The sequence below is a fragment of the Cnephaeus nilssonii genome (assembly GCF_951640355.1).
Source record: "Cnephaeus nilssonii genome assembly, chromosome: 2".
Classification (NCBI taxonomy): Eukaryota; Metazoa; Chordata; class Mammalia; order Chiroptera; family Vespertilionidae; genus Cnephaeus; species Cnephaeus nilssonii.
Window position 1 is genome coordinate 69,830,248 of NC_137073.1, and position 8,358 is coordinate 69,838,605.

The 8,358-nt window shown below is 48.5% G+C and overlaps 1 protein-coding gene across 3 annotated transcripts in view; it reads right to left on the minus strand.

Moving 5' to 3' along the window:
- VCAN (versican) overlaps positions 1–6,335 on the minus strand; it is a 103,701-nt gene extending 97,366 nt beyond the window's left edge. Inside the window, exon 1 of one of the 3 annotated variants that reach the window (XM_079800233.1) lies at positions 5,846–6,335. The gene's annotated coding sequence lies outside the window, so the exon portion shown is untranslated. The remainder of the gene's footprint in view (positions 1–5,845) is intronic. The other 2 variants (XM_079800234.1, XM_079800235.1) reach the window with 2 other exon arrangements.
- Between the last annotated feature and the right edge of the window lie 2,023 nt (positions 6,336–8,358).

Sequence of the window (8,358 nt, forward strand, 5' to 3'; positions counted from 1 at the left end):
TTACCAAATTATTTTCTAAAAAGATGAACCTATTTACATTGCCACAGTACTAAATGAGATCCCATTGTCCCACAACCTGGTCAACACAAACTTCCAAAAACTTTTTATTTTTACTGCTCTGATTGATGAAAAATGGTGTAGCATGTCATTGTTGTTTTAATTGCTATTTCTTTAATTATGAATGAAGCTGAGCAACTTCTCATAATTAAAAAACATTTATGCATATTTCTATTTCTTCCAATTGCCCATACATATTTGCCTTTATGTTACAGATAGTTTCCAAATGTGCTATTTGTGTAAATAATTTGTTATTTAGTCAGACTTGTCAATTTTTTTTTTAGAATTGCTTCTGCTTAGAACAGGTTTATCTACTCCTAGCTTATTATTTTAAAAATCCCATGATTTCCTCTGGTTCTTTTCTTTAAAGGTAATTCCGCACGTTTCATATTTGATCCATCTTAACTTTATTTTATGATAAGAAATGAGGTAGAAATTGACTCGGACTTTGAGTGAACTGATCAATTGTCCCCAGACCATTTACTGAATAATCCTTTCCCACTTAATTTTCATGTCCATTTCAGTGTATTTCTGGACTCTGTCTTCTGTTCAATGAAACTTGACAGTTCTTAAAACAATATACCTCTATCTAACTCATTTTATATATTTAGTAGGAAATACACGATTTATGGAATACTGTCATTATTAAAGTTATAGAATCAGATCAATCTGAATCCCACATACATACTATAGTAACACCACTTATTTGTATAGTTTTCCATTTGCAAAAGCCTTTCCACAGGTATTTATCATTTTAATGTTTATAACTGTATATTCATTCAATTGATTCTGACACTAAAGGTCTAGAAATTGTGTCTTAAGCTGGTTTTCTGTCTACTGCTCATTCCACTACACCACAGGTAATATCAACTCAGTGATTTAATAATAAAAAGATTGTAACTTACATATTATATATGTATTTATCATAAGTGATGTAATCTCATTTTTATAGACATAAGGACCTCTTAAAATTCTTAGAAGAATCAGGTAAAATATATATATATTACCTTTTATAGATGATAGAGCTATAGAGCTGTCCAGAGGAATTTCAGGAAACATAACTGACAAACATATTAAACAAAGGTAATTTTCACTAACCACTGAAATATAACCACTTCCGACATATTCAGTGATAAGAACTTAACAAAGTAAATATATATATATATATATATATATATATATATATATATATATATATATCCTGGAGAACATATGCATATATATGTAATTTACCAAGTCAAGGCTACCAGAGGAAACTGGCAAAAATTCCCTCATTGAAGTGGAGCTCAGCCAAGTCATTAATCTCTACATCCCCTTGTTCTGATTCCAAACCAGAGAGTATGGGCCTTGTGTTTCTGGTAAAGTACAGACCTATGCCACAATCAGCATGTTTTCTTAGACCAGAGCTGGTAACCCCCAACAATGAGGGTTTGTGAGTCCAAACTGGTTTCTCTAGGTGGGTGGTGAAATAATAGCCTACTACAGTCATTCATTCTTTCCCTCAAATGAACCATGTGTCTTGAAAAGTCCTGCTCAGTCACAGGGTAAAAATCCCATTTTAAATACAGTGTCTAGGTATGTTTGCCCATGAAGAAGGTCAACAAACATGTTTAAACCCCACTAGGAAAGGAGAGCTTAGTTTTACAACTGTTGGGAGACAGCCTTGGTTGATCTTTGTGTTCTCAAAGGCTCTGATGCTCAATTAGTGACCAATCATTAACCATGAAGTACTTAAGCATAAAATGTGAGGAAAGAGAAAACAATGACTGTCTTTAATATCGATTATATTCAGCCTTAATTTAGCTCTTTGGGTCTTTTCCAAACAGAATTTACAAGGATGCAGATATAGTTATCTTAGGATATTAGAAGTATTCCCCTCCAGTTTGTAAGCATAAAGAAAAAGAAATCTATATCTGTAAATATCTGTAAATCTAGGAGGATTCTTTTCAAACTTCATTTTTTAAAAGCCAGAAATACAATGTAGAAATAGCTTTTTATTTCTTTTTAATCTACCAAGAAAAAAACAATAACTTTGAATTTTTACATAAATTCTTAAGGATTATCTTGACTCTCATCCCTCTTCCCACCACCCACAAAGAAGATTAAGGACTGTGGACTTCCTGCTGGAGGAAGTAATTGCTCAATCACTTTGGAATCCACTGGAACCCTGTGCAGCATTAATTAGTCAAGACAGGCATATGCAATTGTAAAATATTCCTTTCTTTACTTAAGAGCTCAGAACTAGAAGTCAGTCTCTGATGCCTTCTGCCTGATATGCTGACATTCCCAGTTACACATCGCCCAAACTGGGAACAGATCTTATCTCAGAAAACGAATTGTTGCTTCCCTGGGTGCCTTCCTATTTTTATATTAAACTCACAATATACTTTATATGAATATTTGCAGGATAGATTTGGCATCATTGCCAAGCAGTACTTAAAAATCTACGTCACGGCTTTTAGGAGTCAAAAAGAGAAAGAGGGTTAATTAGATGTCAGCATGTGAGACTGGAGAGACCATTAAAACCCTGCCAAGAAATAGGAGAGATTAAAATTCAGCTCTAAGTGGCAGTGTCTCATCTGCGCCACATCCCCTCAAGTCACTAGTTCAGTCATTTCATAAACATGCGCTCAGCTCCCTCTACGGACGGGGGGCCCACGCTAAGGCCCCTGATGCTCAGAGACCGCCCTTACACCCGCTCAGCCCCAAAGTATCTGCGTTCATGGACTTCTGGAACTTCTGTCAAAAATGGCAATTGCTTGTTATTCCAGACGAACGCTGCGTGACAGTCTGGACCGTGATTATCCTTGTAGCAACAACAAAAAGTGGTCTTTAAACCGACCCCAACGTACTTCATGCAGGAGAGTCTCATTTTTCTGCCAAATACAAAAGAGTCTGCTTGGAGGAGGTCTTTGCTGCTTCCCAGTCGCAGAGCAAAAACTCCTCCTACCGCTCCAAAGAACCAAGAAAAAAACACACACAAGCCAGCCTTTCAGTAAGAGTGTTCAGCGCCGTCTGGATGGGAGCCGGGTTGCCTACAGCAGAGCAGCCAGCTCTTCGGGCTGGGGGCGCAGACGCGGGGCTCCCACCACGTAGCCGGCCCCGCCCCCCGCGCTCCGCGAAGCCCCGCCCCATTGGCCTGGGGGCGGGGCCTTGGGAGGCGCCCCGCCGGCCTCCGGGCTGAACGCCGGGCTGGTTCGCAGAACCGCTGTCTCCGCGCCCGAGGAGTCACACGCGTCTCGGGCCGCGGCTGAAGCCCCAGCCCACGTGGCGGCGGAGAGTGAACTCCCGGCGGCGAAGAGTGCGGGTCGCGGTCCCGCCCCCGGCGTGGGCTGAGCCCGTCGGGGACCACCCCAAACCCTGACGCTCTAAGGGGCTAGTTCCTCCCCTACGCTTCCACCCTGCACGCGTTTCTTGTCGCTCGTGAGATTAAAAAAAAACACAAACTATTTTAACAAGAGACCTGAAATTCAGCCCAAAACTTAGAAGCCCTGCCCGTCCGCTCCCAGCTGTTGGCGTGCCTCTGCCCCATCTCCGGTCCTGCCTTCTTCCCTTCCCCTCCACTGTCCCCTTCCTTTCTCTTTTTCCCTCTGGCTCCCTCCTTCCAAACCTCCGCGTTCCGTGGAGGCCGTGAAGTGGAGGAGGTATAGACTTTGGATTAGAGACCCTTCTTTTGCAATGTCCTGGGGCAGGGCCCTAGCATTGGGTTCCGACGGTCATGGGACTTAGTAAAATTTCCGAAAGTAAGGCATTCTGTATTACCGTTCTCAAAGCGACGGCCAAAACTGAACATCAGCCCCCATCCCCCCGAACCCTGGATCCTGAGCTCAACTGCAGGCTCGCCCCGTAACCTCACTGACTCGGAAGAAGGCACTTGGGGGCTCGCAGAGTCAAGGTCTCCTTCAAACCCTTAGATTTATGTCGCAGATTCTGAAGTAGAAAACTAGCGACTGAAGGGGGAAGATAGGGTCCTCCATCCGCTCGTTTCACTGGGTAGGTGGGTTGGGTAGGAAGAAGAGAAACTCGCTTTTTCCCCCTCCACCTTGCTGGATTTCTCCATCAGGGGGCGCCCACACCCGCCACAACACTCCCCGTTCCTAGACGTCTGGGTTCGGCAAGTCCTTTGCACGCCGCTCCGGGCAGATCGCGAGGAGCGCGCCACCTCCCTCGCTCCCAGCTCCTCCCTTCGGGCCGGCCTCGGCGGACCCGAGAGGCAGGGGTTTCACACTAGCCATTCATTTGTCAGCCCTGGGGGAGGGGACGCAGGAGAGAGAGAGAGAGAGACCGAGCAGCAGGGGCTGGGAGAGGGGAAGAGAGGCAGAGAAGATGGAGACAGAGGGAGAGACAAAGATGAGACAAGGGACCCAGCTGCGAGACTGTCTTGCTGCCTGTGAGGGCGCGCCTGGCGGGACGGCTCCCAGGCTCCGCGTGCATTTCTCCGCCCTCCCGCAGCATCTGCCCGGGACCAGCCGGACGAGCTGCAGCGCAGCTGGATCCCGGAGCAAATAGTTTAGGCTACGACACTATTTTTCTCCCTCGTTCTCCTCTGCCTAACACGCTTGACCACTCCACGCCCAGTGACACAGAGAGCGAGCCGGGACAGCCCGGATGCCCCCTCGTCCGCAAGCACCGGGGCTGCCGCCCAGCAGCGCCCACGCCTCCGCAGGGCGGTGGGACGCTCAGCCGCGGGCGTCCCCGCGGGGCTCCCGGCGCTCGCTCTCCGCGGCCGCGGGACCCGCCAGTAAAGTTGCTCAACTAGGGCCGAGAGCTGGGAGGGGGTGGGGAGAGGGAAGGAAAAGGAGGGCTGCCGTCGCCCGGGCGAGAGGGCTGGTCCAGGAGGCTCCAGATTCGAGTCCCCGCGCCACCTTTGTCTGGAGCGCTCGGAGCGCAGGTTTGCTCGTGGAGGCGGGAGCGAGGGCCTCCGCTGCGCTCTCAGGGAGATAAAATTCTTGCACATCCCTGCTGGTTCAGGGCGAGCTTTTCCCGCCCAGGCGCCTCCCAGACCTCCGCGGTGCTCCAGCAACCCCACCCCCAGCCCCTGCCCCTTCCCGGCCGGTGGCTGCGCACAGCGCGCAGGACAAAAGAACCCAGAGGCGCCGGGGAGAGCCTTGACAGCCCCCACGTTACCAAGGAGACGCGGCCCCCGGGCCCTGGCCCTCCCGCGGCCGGACCTCCCCCAGGCTGCCTGCGGGCTGAGGGTGACCCGGTCCGCACAGGTCCCGGGCTGCTGGGGCGCGGGGTCCCCCTGTCAGGAGCTGCCGGGAGCAGCTTTCCAGGAACGCAGGGAATTGACCGCACACCAGGGGCCGGGAACCAGGTGGCCGGCACCAAAGCGGCTTCGGGGACTTGAATGTGGGCAAGTCTCGGAGTCCCCATTCAAACTTTTGCCTCAGCAGGTTAATTAAAAAAAAAAAGATCAAGATATACCAGGGTCCCCTCTGTCCTCTCCAGCTTAAGACCCAACGACTTTTCTCGGGGTTCCCCACAATTCTCTTCCCTCCCTTCCCCCAAATCCGTTAGCACTTCTTCCCCCACCCCACCTCGGGCCTCTTTTGTCTGCATCTTTCTCAGCACCCTGGTCCCTCTGCACTCCTCGCTGCAGGCGTCCTTCCGAAAGTTACCTGCATTTTTTAAAGTGCACGCATTTTCTTAACGTCGCCCCACATCTAGTTCTCTCTGCCTTCCTAAAAGCCTTCTACCAATTGCCATGTATTTGTTTTTTTCTACGCTTGCTTTTTTTCCATAAGTTTTTTTTTTTTTTTAAGGGGAACAAAAGAAACGTGATTACCTTGGAAGGCGGCTTAGTGCAGTTTGTGGGCAACAATTCACCGCAGAGCTGCGCGGATGGGCTCGGCGTGCCGGGGCGGGTCACATAGGAAGCGCGGTGGCCCGGGGCAGGGTGCGGACGGCGCGGGACGGTGCTGGAAGGAAGATGCGGGAGGTTGCGGGGTTGACCACAGGTCCCAGTCCCAGCGCCTGACGGCGGCACTTAAGGTTCGCGGCTGTTTCGCCCGCCCGCCCGGAGTTCTTCCCCAGAAAGGCTTGGGGCAGCTCGCCTGCAAGTTCAAATGCGGGTTGTGACACCCATCGTCATCCTATCACGGTACCGTCAGCACCGAGGAGGAGACTCGGCGAGGAGGAGGAGGGAGAGGAGGAGGGTTCATTCACAGGCTCCCGAAGCGCTCCGCTGCGCCAGCCACTCCTAACTGAGAGCCCAGGCGTGGAAAGCGGCGGAGGGGCGGAAAGGCAGCTCCCCGCGCTCGCGGCAGGGACCGCCTGCCTCCCTCCCCAGGCACTCCCACCTCTCGGCGTTTCTTCCCGACAAGTACCAATCGGCTAGGGGACAGCAGCGCTCCCCACTCAGCGACTCACTCAGTAACATCGCGCTGTGCGCCAGGAAGCCACTGCCCTCCCACCCCGTCCCCACCCCCCTTCCCCGCCCCCGTGCTGCCAGGTCTGGGCTAGGGGGGACGAGCCCCAGGCTCCGGGGGGGCAGGCCAGTACTAGACAATTGAGTGCCGTCAGCGCTTGGGAGCCCAGGAAACTCTGGGAAATCAGCAAAGAACTTGGCTGCAGCGGGTTTACGCGGCCCCAGAGCCTCCCTGTCCCACCTGAGGGGAGTGTCAGGCTCTCGGCTTCTGCCAGCCTGACGCACGGAAAGGAGATCCTTCGGAAACGTGGAGGGAAAACAGAAGAAGTGCCCGCTGCCTTCCGCGGGACCTGCCCAATGGGAGCCCCGCGGCATTGCGCAATCTACAAAGACCCTGGGTCGTCAGGGGCCGAACAGGACATTCTCGTGCGGGATTCAAACAGATCCTCTTCCTCTGACACAAACCTACCTTGAGTCTAGATTCTGCGTTCTTCCTTCTTCTCTCCCTCCCTCTTTCAAAGTATCCCTCAAGGTAGAGTATTGAATCATTTTTTCTGAGTGACAGGGACTCCTTGGATATAGCCTATCCATCACCTTCCTCGTGATCAGGAAGTGAAACCATAATCATTCATATTGATGTGATTTTTGCTTTCAGCCAGGCCCACCCAACTAGGTAAATAGCACCAACACAGGGAAGAGTGGTCTGCGTTGTGTTACAAAGGAGTTCCAACAGGATCCTGTAGAGCAGAGGGTCAACCAGTTGACACAGAGGATTCTGCCCCTGAGAAAAAGAAGAACTTTGTATTTTCCTTTTCTTTGAAGTCAAGCATGCCCCTATACAATGGGAACAAAATAAGTCCAAGGTGCACGTCAGTTTAACACTGAGATTACTGAAAGGATAGCAAACACTTCTTTCTGCACAAATAGGGAAGATCTTCATAATTCTCTCTGGTCTCTACTTAGAAATTTAGATCAAACACAGTACCTCACAACAGTGATGTTTAAAGGAGAATATCCTTTTTCACTCTCAATTCTTTGAGTAGGTTGGCTGAAGCTCATAGTTTAAAACTTGTAGTAACCTAGACACTGGTCCATGCACATTTATGATATTTCTTTTATGAGTTTCTTTTGCAAGTTGTATGAGTCCTGCATTACAGTTTTTAAGTAATAAATGGTAGGTTTCAATCTTCAAAATGGACATGTCTCATTTCTTTATCGGTGAATGACAGGACTATTAATTATAGGGTGTAGAAATCAATTTGTTTCCAGAATGATTTATTCTTATGGTTATTACACTACCATTCCTAACATTGAAATTCTATTTCATTAAATGTTTAGAATAACAGTCATACCACAGAATTGGACTTCAACCCTCACATTTAACGGATAAGCAAACCAAGGCCCAGAACGTGACTTTCCTCAAGTCACATGTTTAACAGCAGAGCGGGAACCAGAATGTAAATCCTGACTCCTTGCCCAGTGATCTTTTCAGTGCTCCCAATATCAATGTTATAATCAAGATGACTTCACTCAGAAAGGGAGAAAAATGAAATAAAAGGATGGTTATTGAAATTTATATTCCAGAATCAGTGTAGACCTTTCTCTGAAACACTTCAACGTATGCATCATTCTCATTCTTAAATTTTTGAGTAAACTTAGTTGAGTTCCAAAGAGTTACGTTTTTTGCCCAAGGCCACTTTCTAAGTGGTAGATCTGTCGACCCGAAAACCTCATTCTCTCCCTGCTCTCCCTTCATAATACAGTTAAGTAAAACATTTCTACAAAGGAGATCTACAGTAGAAACCAGCAACTAATAGCAGATTATATCCATTTTCAGGAAAATGTTAATATTTAACATTCATTATAAATAATGTCATCTGTACATGATGGAACATGATGAAAAATTATGGATCAGATACTCCTTACATCCT